The 16850-nt window shown below is 53.5% G+C and overlaps 1 protein-coding gene across 1 annotated transcript in view; it reads right to left on the reverse strand.

The window, feature by feature from the left end:
* LOC140736391 (potassium channel subfamily K member 9-like) overlaps positions 1-16850 on the reverse strand; it is a 480620-nt gene that overhangs the window by 15168 nt on the left and 448602 nt on the right. The window lies entirely within an intron of this gene.

A 16850-nucleotide genomic window follows, 5' to 3' on the forward strand; every position in this document is an offset into this window, starting at 1 on the left:
CTAAAGCTCGATCTGAAATCGAAGTGCAAGAGGATTGGCTGCAATCCGCACAGCATGGCCTGAAACTGCAATGATCTAAAACTGCAGCAGATTCAAAGGGCTGAATGGCCCGATTTTGCTGCTCTATATATTTTAACAAGTCGAACAGCACAGCAATCTATCAGAACTGCAGCAGAGTGTCAGCCTAGACTATGCTCTTAAATAGTGAAGGCGTCTTACGAACCCACAACCATCTCTTTACAGGAGAAAACAGTAAAACTGAGTTAGGCCTGGCACGTAACTGAGTGGGTGCTGGGTTACACCCTAACGATGTCTGCTCGCTGAGTGGGTGCTGGGTTACACACTAACGATGTCTGCTCGCTGAGTGGGTGCTGGGTTACACGCTAAAGGTGTCTGCTCGCTGAGTGGGTGCTGGGTTACACGCTAAAGTTGTCTGCTGGCTGAGTGGGTGCTGGGTTACACCCTAAAGGAGTCTGCTCGCTGAGTGGGTGCTGGGTTACACGCTAAAGGTGTCTGCTCGCTGAGTGGGTGCTGGGTTACACGCTAAAGGTGTCTGATCGATGAGTAGGTGCTGGGTTACACCCTAACGGATTCTGCTCGCTGAGTTGGTGCTGGGTTACACCCTAAAGGTGTATGCTCGCTGAGTGGGTGCTGGGTTACACCCTAAAGGTGTCTGCTCACTGAGTGATGCTGGGTTACACGCTAAAGGTGTCTGCTCGATGAGTGGGTGCTGGGTTACATCCTAAAGGTGTCTGCTCTCTGAGTGGGTGCTGTGTTACACGCTAAAGGTGTCTGCTCGCTGAGTGGGTGCTGGGTTACACCCTAACGGTGTCTGCTCGCTGATTTGGTGCTGGGTTACACCCTAAAGGTGTCTGCTCACTGAGTGGGTGCTGGGTTACACGCTAAAGGTGTCTGCTCGATGAGCGGGTGCTGGGTTACACTCTAAAGGTGTCTGCTCGCTGAGTGGATGCTGGGTTATACGCTAAAGTTGTCTGCTCGCTGAGTGGGTGCTGGGATACACGCTAAAGGTGTCTGCTCGATGAGCGGGTGCTGGGTTACACTCTAAAGGTGTCTGCTCGCTGAGTGGATGCTGGGATACACGCTAAAGGTGTCTGCTCGATGAGTGGGTGCTGGGTTACATCCTAAAGGTGTCTGCTCGCTCAGTGGGTGACTGGGTTACACGCTAAAGGTGTCTGCTCACTGAGTGGCTGCTGGGTTACACGCTAAAGGGGTCTGCTCGCTGAGTGGGTGCTGGGTTACACGCTAACGATGTCTGCTCGCTGAGCGGGTGCTGGGTTACACCCTAACGATGTCTGCTCGCTCAGTGGGTGACTGGGTTAGACGCTAAAGGTGTCTGCTCGCTGAGTGGGTGCTGGGTTACACGCTAAAGGTGTCTGCTCGCTGAGTGGGTGCTGGGTTACACCCTAAAGGTGTCTGCTCGCTGAGTGGGTGCTGGTTTACACGCTAAAGGTGTCTGCTCGCTGACTGGGTGCTGGGTTACACCCTAAAGGTGTCTGCTCGCTGAGTGGGTGACTGGGTTACACGCTAAAGGTGTCTGCTCTCTGAGTGGGTGCTGGGTTACACGCTAATGGTGTCTGATGGCTGAGTGTGTGCAGGGTTACACGCTGAAGGTGTCTGCTCGCTGACTGGGTGCTGGGTTACACGCTAATGGTGTCTGATGGCTGAGTGTGTGCAGGGTTACACGCTGAAGGTGTCTGCTCTCTCAGTGGGTGACTGGGTTACACTCTAAAGGTGTCTGTTCGCTGAGTGGGTGCTGGGTTATACCCTAAAGGTGTCTGCTCACTGAGTGGGTGATGGGTTACACGCTAAAGGTGTCTGCTCGCTGACTGGGTGCTGGGTTACACTCTAATGGAGTCTGCTGGCTGAGTGGGTGCAGGGTTACACGCTGAAGGTGTCTGCTCGCTCAGTGGGTGACTGGGTTACATGCTAAAGGTGTCTGCTCACTGAGTGGTTGCTGGGTTACACGCTAAAGGGGTCTGCTCGCTGAGTGGGTGCTGGGTTACACGCTAAAGGGGTCTGCTCGCTGAGTGGGTGCAGGGTTACACGCTAAAGGGGTCTGCTCGCTGAGTGGATGCTGGGATACACGCTAAAGGTGTCTGCTCGATGAGCGGGTGCTGGGTTACATCCTAAAGGTGTCTGCTCGCTCAGTGGGTGACTGGGTTACACGCTAAAGGTGTCTGCTCACTGAGTGGCTGCTGGGTTACACGCTAAAGGGGTCTGCTCGCTGAGTGGGTGCTGGGTTACACGCTAACGATGTCTGCTCGCTGAGTGGGTGCTGGTTTACACGCTAAAGGTGTCTGCTCGATGAGTGGGTGCTGGGTTACATCCTAAAGGTGTCTGCTCGCTCAGTGGGTGACTGGGTTACACGCTAAAGGTGTCTGCTCACTGAGTGGCTGCTGGGTTACACGCTAAAGGGGTCTGCTCGCTGAGTGGGTGCTGGGTTACACGCTAACGATGTCTGCTCGCTGAGCGGGTGCTGGGTTACACCCTAACGATGTCTGCTCGCTCAGTGGGTGACTGGGTTAGACGCTAAAGGTGTCTGCTCGCTGAGTGGGTGCTGGGTTACACGCTAAAGGTGTCTGCTCGCTGAGTGGGTGCTGGGTTACACCCTAAAGGTGTCTGCTCGCTGAGTGGGTGCTGGTTTACACGCTAAAGGTGTCTGCTCGCTGACTGGGTGCTGGGTTACACCCTAAAGGTGTCTGCTCGCTGAGTGGGTGACTGGGTTACACGCTAAAGGTGTCTGCTCTCTGAGTGGGTGCTGGGTTACACGCTAATGGTGTCTGATGGCTGAGTGTGTGCAGGGTTACACGCTGAAGGTGTCTGCTCGCTGACTGGGTGCTGGGTTACACGCTAATGGTGTCTGATGGCTGAGTGTGTGCAGGGTTACACGCTGAAGGTGTCTGCTCTCTCAGTGGGTGACTGGGTTACACTCTAAAGGTGTCTGTTCGCTGAGTGGGTGCTGGGTTATACCCTAAAGGTGTCTGCTCACTGAGTGGGTGATGGGTTACACGCTAAAGGTGTCTGCTCGCTGACTGGGTGCTGGGTTACACTCTAATGGAGTCTGCTGGCTGAGTGGGTGCAGGGTTACACGCTGAAGGTGTCTGCTCGCTCAGTGGGTGACTGGGTTACATGCTAAAGGTGTCTGCTCACTGAGTGGTTGCTGGGTTACACGCTAAAGGGGTCTGCTCGCTGAGTGGGTGCTGGGTTACACGCTAAAGGGGTCTGCTCGCTGAGTGGGTGCAGGGTTACACGCTAAAGGGGTCTGCTCGCTGAGTGGGTGCTGGGTTACACCCTAAAGGTGTCTGCTCATGAGTGGGTGCTGGGTTACACGCTAAAGGTGTCTGCTCGCTGAGTGGGTGCTGGGTTATACGCTAAAGGTGTCTGCTCACTGAGTGGGTGCTGGGTTACACACTAAAGGTGTCTGCTCGCTGAGTGGGTGCTGGGTTATACGCTAAAGGGGCGCCGCAGGGAACCGTACTCTCTCCGGTCCTGTTCACCCTGTACACATCAGACTTCCAATATAACTCAGAGTCCTGCCATGTGCAGATGTTCGCTGATGACACGGCCATAGTGGGGTGTGTCAGGAATGGACAGGAGGAGGAGTATAGGAAACTGATACAGGACTTTGTGATATGGTGCAACTCAAACTACCTGCGTCTCAATATCACCAAGACCAAGGAGATGGTGGTGGACTTTAGGAGATCTAGGCCCCATATGGAGCCAGTGATCATTAATGGAGAACGTGTGGAGCAGGTTAAGACCTACAAGTATCTGGGAGTACAGTTAGACGAGAAGCTTGACTGGACTGCCAACACAGATGCCTTGTGCAGGAAGGCACAGAGCCGAATGTACTTCCTAAGAAGGTTGGCGTCATTCAATGTCTGTAGTGAGATGCTGAAGATGTTCTATAGGTCAGTTGTGGAGAGCGCCCTCTTCTTTGTGGTGGCGTGTTGGGGAGGAAGCATTAAGAAGAGGGACGCCTCACGTCTTAATAAGCTGATAAGGAAGGCGGGCTCTGTCGTGGGCAAAGTACTGGAGAGTTTAACATCGGTAGCTGAGCGAAGGGCGCTGAGTAGGCTACTGTCAATTATGGATAACTCTGAACATCCTCTACATAGCACCATCCAGAGACAGAGAAGCAGTTTCAGTGACAGGTTACTATCGATGCAATGCTCCTCAGACAGGATGAAGAGGTCAATACTCCCCAATGCCATTAGGCTTTACAATTCTACCGCCAGGACTTAAGAACTTTTTAAAAGCTATTATTAATGCTTTTTGAGACGGTGATTTAGATGCATATCATATCTTTTTTTACTGAGTTAAGTATTGTATGTAATTAGTTTTGCTACAACAAGTGTATGGGACATTGGAAAAAAAGTTGAATTTCCCCATGGGGATGAATAAAGTATCTATCTATCTATCTATCTATCTAAAGGTGTCTGCTCGCTAAGTGGGTGCTGGGTTACACGCTAAAGGTGTCTGCTCACTGAGTGGGTGCTGGGTTACACGCTAAAGGGGTCTGCTCGCTGAGTGGGTGCTGGGTTACACGCTAACGATGTCTGCTCGCTGAGCGGGTGCTGGGTTACACGCTAAAGGTGTCTGCTCGCAGAGTGGGTGCTGGGTTACACGCTAAAGGTGTCTGCTCGCTGAGCGGGTGCTGGGTTAGACGCTAAAGCTGTCTGCTCGCTGAGTGGGTGCTGGGCTACACGCTAAAGGTGTCTGCTCGCTGAGTGGGTGCTGGGTTACACCCTAAAGGTGTCTGCTCGCTGAGTGGGTGCTGGGTTACACGCTAAAGGTGTCTGCTCGCTGACTGGGTGCTGGGTTACACACTAAAGGTGTCTGCTCTCTGAATGGGTGCTGGGTTATACGCTAAAGGTGTCTGCTCGCTGAGTGGGTGCTGGGTTACACGCTAAATGTGTCTGCTCGCTGACTGGGTGCTGGGTTACACGCTAATGGTGTCTGCTGGCTGAGTGTGTGCAGGTTTACACGCTGAAGGTGTCTGCTCTCTCAGTGGGTGACTGGGTTACACGCTAAAGGTGTCTGTTCGCTGAGTGGGTGCTGGGTTATACCCTAAAGGTGTCTGCTCGCTGAGTGGGTGCTGGGTTACACGCTAAAGGTGTCTGCTCACTGAGTGGGTGCTGGGTTACACGCTACAGGTGTCTGCTCGATGAGTGGGTGCTGGGTTACATCCTAAAGGTGTCTGCTCGCTGAGTGGGTGCTGGGTTACACCCTAACGATGTCTGCTCGCTGAGTGGGTGCTGGGTTACACGCTAAAGGTGTCTGCTCGATGAGTGGGTGCTGGGTAACATCCTAAAGGTGTCTGCTCGATGAGTGGGTGCTGGGTTACATCCTAAAGGTGTCTGCTCGCTGAGTGTGTGCTGGGTTACACGCTAAAGGTGTCTGCTCGATGAGTGGGTGCTGGGTTACATCCTAAAGGTGTCTGCTCGCTGAGTGGGTGCTGGGTTACACGCTAAATGTGTCTGCTCGCTGAGTGGGTGCTGGGTTACACACTAAAGGTGTCTGCTCGCTGAGTGTGTGCTGGGTTACACCCTAAAGGTGTCTGCTCGCTGAGTGGGTGCTGGGTTACACGCTAAAGGTGTCTGCTCGCACAGTGGGTGCTGGGTTACACCCTAAAGGTGTCTGCTGGCTGAGTGGGTGCTGGGTTACACGCTAAAGGTGTTTGCTAGCTGAGTGGGTGCTGGGTTACACGCTAAAGGAGTCTGCTCACTGAGTGGGTGCTGGTTTACACCCTAAAGGTGTCTGCTCACTGAGTGGGTGCTGGGTTACACGCTAAAGGTGTCTGCTCGCTGAGTGGGTGCTGGGTTATACTCTAAAGGGGTGTGCTCGCTGAGTGGGTGCAGGGTTACACGCTAAAGGGGTCTGCTCGCTGAGTGGGTGCTGGGTTACACCCTATAGGTGTCAGCTCGCTGAGTGGGTGCTGGGTTACACGCTAAAGATGTCTGCTCGCTGACTGGGTGCTGGGTTACACACTACAGGTGTCTGCTCTCTGAGAGGGTGCTGGGTTATATGCTAAAGGTGTCTGCTCTCTGAGTGGGTGCTGGTTTACAAGCTAAAGGTGTCTGCTCTCTGAGTGGGTGCTGGGTTATACACTAAAGGTGTCTGCTCGCTGAGTGGGTGCTGGGTTACACGCTAAAGGTGTCTGCTCTCTGAGTGGGTGCTGGGTTATACACTAAAGGTGTCTGCTCTCTGAGTGGGTGCTGGTTTACAAGCTAAAGGTGTCTGCTCTCTGAGTGGGTGCTGGGTTATACACTAAAGGTGTCTGCTCGCTGAGTGGGTGCTGGTTTACACCCTAAAGGTGTCTGCTCACTGAGTGGGTGCTGGGTTACACGCTAAAGGTGTCTGCTCGCTGAGTGGGTGCTGGGTTATACTCTAAAGGGGTGTGCTCGCTGAGTGGGTGCAGGGTTACACGCTAAAGGGGTCTGCTCGCTGAGTGGGTGCTGGGTTACACCCTATAGGTGTCAGCTCGCTGAGTGGGTGCTGGGTTACACGCTAAAGGTGTCTGCTCGCTGACTGGGTGCTGGGTTACACACTACAGGTGTCTGCTCTCTGAGAGGGTGCTGGGTTATATGCTAAAGGTGTCTGCTCTCTGAGTGGGTGCTGGTTTACAAGCTAAAGGTGTCTGCTCTCTGAGTGGGTGCTGGGTTATACACTAAAGGTATCTGCTCGCTGAGTGGGTGCTGGGTTACACGCTAAAGGTGTCTGCTCGCTGAGTGGGTGCTGGGTTACACGCTAAAGGTGTCTGCTCTCTGAGTGGGTGCTGGTTTACAAGCTAAAGGTGTCTGCTCTCTGAGTGGGTGCTGGGTTATACACTAAAGGTGTCTGCTCGCTGAGTGGGTGCTGGGTTACACGCTAAAGGTGTCTGCTCGCTGACTGGGTGCTGGGTTACACACTACAGGTGTCTGCTCTCTGAGAGGGTGCTGGGTTATATGCTAAAGGTGTCTGCTCTCTGAGTGGGTGCTGGTTTACAAGCTAAAGGTGTCTGCTCTCTGAGTGGGTGCTGGGTTATACACTAAAGGTGTCTGCTCGCTGAGTGGGTGCTGGGTTACACGCTAAAGGTGTCTGCTTGCTGAGTGGGTGCAGGGTTACACGCTAAAGGGGTCTGCTCACTGAGTGGGTGCTGGGTTACACGCTAAAGGGGTCTGCTCGCTGAGTGGGTGCTGGGTTACACGCTAACGATGTCTGCTCGCTGAGCGGGTGCTGGGTTACACCCTAACGATGTCTGCTCGCTCAGTGGGTGACTGGGTTAGACGCTAAAGGTGTCTGCTCGCTGAGTGGGTGCTGGGTTACACGCTAAAGGTGTCTGCTCGCTGAGTGGGTGCTTGGTTACACCCTAAAGGTGTCTGCTCGCTGAGTGGGTGCTGGTTTACACGCTAAAGGTGTCTGCTCGCTGACTGGGTGCTGGGTTACACACTAAAGGTGTCTGCTCTCTGAGTGGGTGCTGGGTTATACGCTAAAGGTGTCTGCTCTCTGAGTGGGTGCTGGTTTACAAGCTAAAGGTGTCTGCTCGCCGAGTGGGTGCTGGGTTACACCCTAACGGTGTCTGCTCGCTGATTTGGTGCTGGGTTACACCCTAAAGGTGTCTGCTCACTGAGTGGGTGCTGGGTTACACGCTAAAGGTGTCTGCTCGATGAGCGGGTGCTGGGTTACACTCTAAAGGTGTCTGCTCGCTGAGTGGATGCTGGGTTATACGCTAAAGTTGTCTGCTCGCTGAGTGGGTGCTGGGATACACGCTAAAGGTGTCTGCTCGATGAGCGGGTGCTGGGTTACACTCTAAAGGTGTCTGCTCGCTGAGTGGATGCTGGGATACACGCTAAAGGTGTCTGCTCGATGAGCGGGTGCTGGGTTACATCCTAAAGGTGTCTGCTCGCTCAGTGGGTGACTGGGTTACACGCTAAAGGTGTCTGCTCACTGAGTGGCTGCTGGGTTACACGCTAAAGGGGTCTGCTCGCTGAGTGGGTGCTGGGTTACACGCTAACGATGTCTGCTCGCTGAGTGGGTGCTGGTTTACACGCTAAAGGTGTCTGCTCGATGAGTGGGTGCTGGGTTACATCCTAAAGGTGTCTGCTCGCTCAGTGGGTGACTGGGTTACACGCTAAAGGTGTCTGCTCACTGAGTGGCTGCTGGGTTACACGCTAAAGGGGTCTGCTCGCTGAGTGGGTGCTGGGTTACACGCTAACGATGTCTGCTCGCTGAGCGGGTGCTGGGTTACACCCTAACGATGTCTGCTCGCTCAGTGGGTGACTGGGTTAGACGCTAAAGGTGTCTGCTCGCTGAGTGGGTGCTGGGTTACACGCTAAAGGTGTCTGCTCGCTGAGTGGGTGCTGGGTTACACCCTAAAGGTGTCTGCTCGCTGAGTGGGTGCTGGTTTACACGCTAAAGGTGTCTGCTCGCTGACTGGGTGCTGGGTTACACCCTAAAGGTGTCTGCTCGCTGAGTGGGTGACTGGGTTACACGCTAAAGGTGTCTGCTCTCTGAGTGGGTGCTGGGTTACACGCTAATGGTGTCTGATGGCTGAGTGTGTGCAGGGTTACACGCTGAAGGTGTCTGCTCGCTGACTGGGTGCTGGGTTACACGCTAATGGTGTCTGATGGCTGAGTGTGTGCAGGGTTACACGCTGAAGGTGTCTGCTCTCTCAGTGGGTGACTGGGTTACACTCTAAAGGTGTCTGTTCGCTGAGTGGGTGCTGGGTTATACCCTAAAGGTGTCTGCTCACTGAGTGGGTGATGGGTTACACGCTAAAGGTGTCTGCTCGCTGACTGGGTGCTGGGTTACACTCTAATGGAGTCTGCTGGCTGAGTGGGTGCAGGGTTACACGCTGAAGGTGTCTGCTCGCTCAGTGGGTGACTGGGTTACATGCTAAAGGTGTCTGCTCACTGAGTGGTTGCTGGGTTACACGCTAAAGGGGTCTGCTCGCTGAGTGGGTGCTGGGTTACACGCTAAAGGGGTCTGCTCGCTGAGTGGGTGCAGGGTTACACGCTAAAGGGGTCTGCTCGCTGAGTGGATGCTGGGATACACGCTAAAGGTGTCTGCTCGATGAGCGGGTGCTGGGTTACATCCTAAAGGTGTCTGCTCGCTCAGTGGGTGACTGGGTTACACGCTAAAGGTGTCTGCTCACTGAGTGGCTGCTGGGTTACACGCTAAAGGGGTCTGCTCGCTGAGTGGGTGCTGGGTTACACGCTAACGATGTCTGCTCGCTGAGTGGGTGCTGGTTTACACGCTAAAGGTGTCTGCTCGATGAGTGGGTGCTGGGTTACATCCTAAAGGTGTCTGCTCGCTCAGTGGGTGACTGGGTTACACGCTAAAGGTGTCTGCTCACTGAGTGGCTGCTGGGTTACACGCTAAAGGGGTCTGCTCGCTGAGTGGGTGCTGGGTTACACGCTAACGATGTCTGCTCGCTGAGCGGGTGCTGGGTTACACCCTAACGATGTCTGCTCGCTCAGTGGGTGACTGGGTTAGACGCTAAAGGTGTCTGCTCGCTGAGTGGGTGCTGGGTTACACGCTAAAGGTGTCTGCTCGCTGAGTGGGTGCTGGGTTACACCCTAAAGGTGTCTGCTCGCTGAGTGGGTGCTGGTTTACACGCTAAAGGTGTCTGCTCGCTGACTGGGTGCTGGGTTACACCCTAAAGGTGTCTGCTCGCTGAGTGGGTGACTGGGTTACACGCTAAAGGTGTCTGCTCTCTGAGTGGGTGCTGGGTTACACGCTAATGGTGTCTGATGGCTGAGTGTGTGCAGGGTTACACGCTGAAGGTGTCTGCTCGCTGACTGGGTGCTGGGTTACACGCTAATGGTGTCTGATGGCTGAGTGTGTGCAGGGTTACACGCTGAAGGTGTCTGCTCTCTCAGTGGGTGACTGGGTTACACTCTAAAGGTGTCTGTTCGCTGAGTGGGTGCTGGGTTATACCCTAAAGGTGTCTGCTCACTGAGTGGGTGATGGGTTACACGCTAAAGGTGTCTGCTCGCTGACTGGGTGCTGGGTTACACTCTAATGGAGTCTGCTGGCTGAGTGGGTGCAGGGTTACACGCTGAAGGTGTCTGCTCGCTCAGTGGGTGACTGGGTTACATGCTAAAGGTGTCTGCTCACTGAGTGGTTGCTGGGTTACACGCTAAAGGGGTCTGCTCGCTGAGTGGGTGCTGGGTTACACGCTAAAGGGGTCTGCTCGCTGAGTGGGTGCAGGGTTACACGCTAAAGGGGTCTGCTCGCTGAGTGGGTGCTGGGTTACACCCTAAAGGTGTCTGCTCATGAGTGGGTGCTGGGTTACACGCTAAAGGTGTCTGCTCGCTGAGTGGGTGCTGGGTTATACGCTAAAGGTGTCTGCTCACTGAGTGGGTGCTGGGTTACACACTAAAGGTGTCTGCTCGCTGAGTGGGTGCTGGGTTATACGCTAAAGGGGCGCCGCAGGGAACCGTACTCTCTCCGGTCCTGTTCACCCTGTACACATCAGACTTCCAATATAACTCAGAGTCCTGCCATGTGCAGATGTTCGCTGATGACACGGCCATAGTGGGGTGTGTCAGGAATGGACAGGAGGAGGAGTATAGGAAACTGATACAGGACTTTGTGATATGGTGCAACTCAAACTACCTGCGTCTCAATATCACCAAGACCAAGGAGATGGTGGTGGACTTTAGGAGATCTAGGCCCCATATGGAGCCAGTGATCATTAATGGAGAACGTGTGGAGCAGGTTAAGACCTACAAGTATCTGGGAGTACAGTTAGACGAGAAGCTTGACTGGACTGCCAACACAGATGCCTTGTGCAGGAAGGCACAGAGCCGAATGTACTTCCTAAGAAGGTTGGCGTCATTCAATGTCTGTAGTGAGATGCTGAAGATGTTCTATAGGTCAGTTGTGGAGAGCGCCCTCTTCTTTGTGGTGGCGTGTTGGGGAGGAAGCATTAAGAAGAGGGACGCCTCACGTCTGAATAAGCTGGTAAGGAAGGCGGGCTCTGTCGTGGGCAAAGTACTGGAGAGTTTAACATCGGTAGCTGAGCGAAGGGCGCTGAGTAGGCTACTGTCAATTATGGATAACTCTGAACATCCTCTACATAGCACCATCCAGAGACAGAGAAGCAGTTTCAGTGACAGGTTACTATCGATGCAATGCTCCTCAGACAGGATGAAGAGGTCAATACTCCCCAATGCCATTAGGCTTTACAATTCTACCGCCAGGACTTAAGAACTTTTTAAAAGCTATTATTAATGCTTTTTGAGACGGTGATTTAGATGCATATCATATCTTTTTTTACTGAGTTAAGTATTGTATGTAATTAGCTTTGCTACAACAAGTGTATGGGACATTGGAAAAAAAGTTGAATTTCCCCATGGGGATGAATAAAGTATCTATCTATCTATCTATCTATCTAAAGGTGTCTGCTCGCTAAGTGGGTGCTGGGTTACACGCTAAAGGTGTCTGCTCACTGAGTGGGTGCTGGGTTACACGCTAAAGGGGTCTGCTCGCTGAGTGGGTGCTGGGTTACACGCTAACGATGTCTGCTCGCTGAGCGGGTGCTGGGTTACACGCTAAAGGTGTCTGCTCGCAGAGTGGGTGCTGGGTTACACGCTAAAGGTGTCTGCTCGCTGAGCGGGTGCTGGGTTAGACGCTAAAGCTGTCTGCTCGCTGAGTGGGTGCTGGGCTACACGCTAAAGGTGTCTGCTCGCTGAGTGGGTGCTGGGTTACACCCTAAAGGTGTCTGCTCGCTGAGTGGGTGCTGGGTTACACGCTAAAGGTGTCTGCTCGCTGACTGGGTGCTGGGTAACACACTAAAGGTGTCTGCTCTCTGAATGGGTGCTGGGTTATACGCTAAAGGTGTCTGCTCGCTGAGTGGGTGCTGGGTTACACGCTAAATGTGTCTGCTCGCTGACTGGGTGCTGGGTTACACGCTAATGGTGTCTGCTGGCTGAGTGTGTGCAGGTTTACACGCTGAAGGTGTCTGCTCTCTCAGTGGGTGACTGGGTTACACGCTAAAGGTGTCTGTTCGCTGAGTGGGTGCTGGGTTATACCCTAAAGGTGTCTGCTCGCTGAGTGGGTGCTGGGTTACACGCTAAAGGTGTCTGCTCACTGAGTGGGTGCTGGGTTACACGCTACAGGTGTCTGCTCGATGAGTGGGTGCTGGGTTACATCCTAAAGGTGTCTGCTCGCTGAGTGGGTGCTGGGTTACACCCTAACGATGTCTGCTCGCTGAGTGGGTGCTGGGTTACACGCTAAAGGTGTCTGCTCGATGAGTGGGTGCTGGGTAACATCCTAAAGGTGTCTGCTCGATGAGTGGGTGCTGGGTTACATCCTAAAGGTGTCTGCTCGCTGAGTGTGTGCTGGGTTACACGCTAAAGGTGTCTGCTCGATGAGTGGGTGCTGGGTTACATCCTAAAGGTGTCTGCTCGCTGAGTGGGTGCTGGGTTACACGCTAAATGTGTCTGCTCGCTGAGTGGGTGCTGGGTTACACACTAAAGGTGTCTGCTCGCTGAGTGTGTGCTGGGTTACACCCTAAAGGTGTCTGCTCGCTGAGTGGGTGCTGGGTTACACGCTAAAGGTGTCTGCTCGCACAGTGGGTGCTGGGTTACACCCTAAAGGTGTCTGCTGGCTGAGTGGGTGCTGGGTTACACGCTAAAGGTGTTTGCTAGCTGAGTGGGTGCTGGGTTACACGCTAAAGGAGTCTGCTCACTGAGTGGGTGCTGGTTTACACCCTAAAGGTGTCTGCTCACTGAGTGGGTGCTGGGTTACACGCTAAAGGTGTCTGCTCGCTGAGTGGGTGCTGGGTTATACTCTAAAGGGGTGTGCTCGCTGAGTGGGTGCAGGGTTACACGCTAAAGGGGTCTGCTCGCTGAGTGGGTGCTGGGTTACACCCTATAGGTGTCAGCTCGCTGAGTGGGTGCTGGGTTACACGCTAAAGATGTCTGCTCGCTGACTGGGTGCTGGGTTACACACTACAGGTGTCTGCTCTCTGAGAGGGTGCTGGGTTATATGCTAAAGGTGTCTGCTCTCTGAGTGGGTGCTGGTTTACAAGCTAAAGGTGTCTGCTCTCTGAGTGGGTGCTGGGTTATACACTAAAGGTGTCTGCTCGCTGAGTGGGTGCTGGGTTACACGCTAAAGGTGTCTGCTCTCTGAGTGGGTGCTGGGTTATACACTAAAGGTGTCTGCTCTCTGAGTGGGTGCTGGTTTACAAGCTAAAGGTGTCTGCTCTCTGAGTGGGTGCTGGGTTATACACTAAAGGTGTCTGCTCGCTGAGTGGGTGCTGGTTTACACCCTAAAGGTGTCTGCTCACTGAGTGGGTGCTGGGTTACACGCTAAAGGTGTCTGCTCGCTGAGTGGGTGCTGGGTTATACTCTAAAGGGGTGTGCTCGCTGAGTGGGTGCAGGGTTACACGCTAAAGGGGTCTGCTCGCTGAGTGGGTGCTGGGTTACACCCTATAGGTGTCAGCTCGCTGAGTGGGTGCTGGGTTACACGCTAAAGGTGTCTGCTCGCTGACTGGGTGCTGGGTTACACACTACAGGTGTCTGCTCTCTGAGAGGGTGCTGGGTTATATGCTAAAGGTGTCTGCTCTCTGAGTGGGTGCTGGTTTACAAGCTAAAGGTGTCTGCTCTCTGAGTGGGTGCTGGGTTATACACTAAAGGTATCTGCTCGCTGAGTGGGTGCTGGGTTACACGCTAAAGGTGTCTGCTCGCTGAGTGGGTGCTGGGTTACACGCTAAAGGTGTCTGCTCTCTGAGTGGGTGCTGGTTTACAAGCTAAAGGTGTCTGCTCTCTGAGTGGGTGCTGGGTTATACACTAAAGGTGTCTGCTCGCTGAGTGGGTGCTGGGTTACACGCTAAAGGTGTCTGCTCGCTGACTGGGTGCTGGGTTACACACTACAGGTGTCTGCTCTCTGAGAGGGTGCTGGGTTATATGCTAAAGGTGTCTGCTCTCTGAGTGGGTGCTGGTTTACAAGCTAAAGGTGTCTGCTCTCTGAGTGGGTGCTGGGTTATACACTAAAGGTGTCTGCTCGCTGAGTGGGTGCTGGGTTACACGCTAAAGGTGTCTGCTCGCTGAGTGGGTGCAGGGTTACACGCTAAAGGGGTCTGCTCACTGAGTGGGTGCTGGGTTACACGCTAAAGGGGTCTGCTCGCTGAGTGGGTGCTGGGTTACACGCTAACGATGTCTGCTCGCTGAGCGGGTGCTGGGTTACACCCTAACGATGTCTGCTCGCTCAGTGGGTGACTGGGTTAGACGCTAAAGGTGTCTGCTCGCTGAGTGGGTGCTGGGTTACACGCTAAAGGTGTCTGCTCGCTGAGTGGGTGCTTGGTTACACCCTAAAGGTGTCTGCTCGCTGAGTGGGTGCTGGTTTACACGCTAAAGGTGTCTGCTCGCTGACTGGGTGCTGGGTTACACACTAAAGGTGTCTGCTCTCTGAGTGGGTGCTGGGTTATACGCTAAAGGTGTCTGCTCTCTGAGTGGGTGCTGGTTTACAAGCTAAAGGTGTCTGCTCGCTGAGTGGGTGCTGGGTTACACGCTAAAGGTGTCTGCTCGCTGACTGGGTTCTGGGTTACACGCTAATGGTGTCTGATGGCTGAGTGTGTGCAGGGTTACACGCTGAAGGTGTCTGCTCTCTCAGTGGGTGACTGGGTTACACTCTAAAGGTGTCTGTTCGCTGAGTGGGTGCTGGGTTATACCCTAAAGGTGTCTGCTCACTGAGTGGGTGCTGGGTTACACGCTAAAGGTGTCTGCTCGCTGACTGGGTGCTGGGTTACACTCTAATGGAGTCTGCTGGCTGAGTGGGTGCAGGGTTACACGCTGAAGGTGTCTGCTCGCTCAGTGGGTGACTGGGTTACACGCTAAAGGTGTCTGCTCGCTGAGTGGGTGCTGGGTTACACGCTAAAGGTGTCTGCTCACTGAGTGGGTGCTGGGTTACACGCTAAAGGGGTCTGCTCGCTGAGTGGGTGCAGGGTTACACGCTAAAGGGGTCTGCTCGCTGAGTGGGTGCTGGGTTACACCCTAAAGGTGTCTGCTCATGAGTGGGTGCTGGGTTACACGCTAAAGGTGTCTGCTCGCTGACTGGGTGCTGGGTTACACACTAAAGGTGTCTGCTCGCTGAGTGGGTGCTGGGTTATACGCTAAAGGGGCGCCGCAGGGAACCGTACTCTCTCCGGTCCTGTTCACCCTGTACACATCAGACTTCCAATATAACTCAGAGTCCTGCCATGTGCAGATGTTCGCTGATGACACGGCCATAGTGGGGTGTGTCAGGAATGGACAGGAGGAGGAGTATAGGAAACTGATACAGGACTTTGTGATATGGTGCAACTCAAACTACCTGCGTCTCAATATCACCAAGACCAAGGAGATGGTGGTGGACTTTAGGAGATCTAGGCCCCATATGGAGCCAGTGATCATTAATGGAGAACGTGTGGAGCAGGTTAAGACCTACAAGTATCTGGGAGTACAGTTAGACGAGAAGCTTGACTGGACTGCCAACACAGATGCCTTGTGCAGGAAGGCACAGAGCCGAATGTACTTCCTAAGAAGGTTGGCGTCATTCAATGTCTGTAGTGAGATGCTGAAGATGTTCTATAGGTCAGTTGTGGAGAGCGCCCTCTTCTTTGTGGTGGCGTGTTGGGGTGGAAGCATTAAGAAGAGGGACGCCTCACGTCTTAATAAGCTGGTAAGGAAGGCGGGCTCTGTCGTGGGCAAAGTACTGGAGAGTTTAACATCGGTAGCTGAGCGAAGGGCGCTGAGTAGGCTACTGTCAATTATGGATAACTCTGAACATCCTCTACATAGCACCATCCAGAGACAGAGAAGCAGTTTCAGTGACAGGTTACTATCGATGCAATGCTCCTCAGACAGGATGAAGAGGTCAATACTCCCCAATGCCATTAGGCTTTACAATTCTACCGCCAGGACTTAAGAACTTTTTAAAAGCTATTATTAATGCTTTTTGAGATGGTGATTTAGATGCATATCATATCTTTTTTTACTGAGTTAAGTATTGTATGTAATTAGTTTTGCTACAACAAGTGTATGGGACATTGGAAAAAAAGTTGAATTTCCCCATGGGGATGAATAAAGTATCTATCTATCTATCTATCTATCTAAAGGTGTCTGCTCGCTAAGTGGGTGCTGGGTTACACGCTAAAGGTGTCTGCTCACTGAGTGGGTGCTGGGTTACACGCTAAAGGGGTCTGCTCGCTCAGTGGGTGACTGGGTTAGACGCTAAAGCTGTCTGCTCGCTGACTGGGTGCTGGGCTACACGCTAAAGGTGTCTGCTCGCTGAGTGGGTGCTGGGTTACACCCTAAAGGTGTCTGCTCGCTGAGTGGGTGCTGGGTTACACGCTAAAGGTGTCTGCTCGCTGAGTGGGTGCTGGGTTACTCGCTAAAGGTGTCTGCTCTCTGAGTGGGTGCTGGTTTACAAGCTAAAGGTGTCTGCTCTCTGAGTGGGTGCTGGGTTATACACTAAAGGTGTCTGCTCGCTGAGTGGGTGCTGGGTTACACGCTAAAGGTGTCTGCTCGCTGACTGGGTGCTGGGTTACACACTACAGGTGTCTGCTCTCTGAGAGGGTGCTGGGTTATATGCTAAAGGTGTCTGCTCTCTGAGTGGGTGCTGGTTTACAAGCTAAAGGTGTCTGCTTTCTGAGTGGGTGCTGGGTTATACACTAAAGGTGTCTGCTCGCTGAGTGGGTGCTGGGTTACACGCTAAAGGTGTCTGCTCGCTGAGTGGGTGCAGGGTTACACGCTAAAGGGGTCTGCTCACTGAGTGGGTGCTGGGTTACACGCTAAAGGGGTCTGCTCGCTGAGTGGGTGCTGGGTTACACGCTAACGATGTCTTCTCGCTGAGCGGGT

The sequence above is a fragment of the Hemitrygon akajei genome, chromosome 11 (assembly GCF_048418815.1).
Source record: "Hemitrygon akajei chromosome 11, sHemAka1.3, whole genome shotgun sequence".
Taxonomy (NCBI): domain Eukaryota; kingdom Metazoa; phylum Chordata; class Chondrichthyes; order Myliobatiformes; family Dasyatidae; genus Hemitrygon; species Hemitrygon akajei.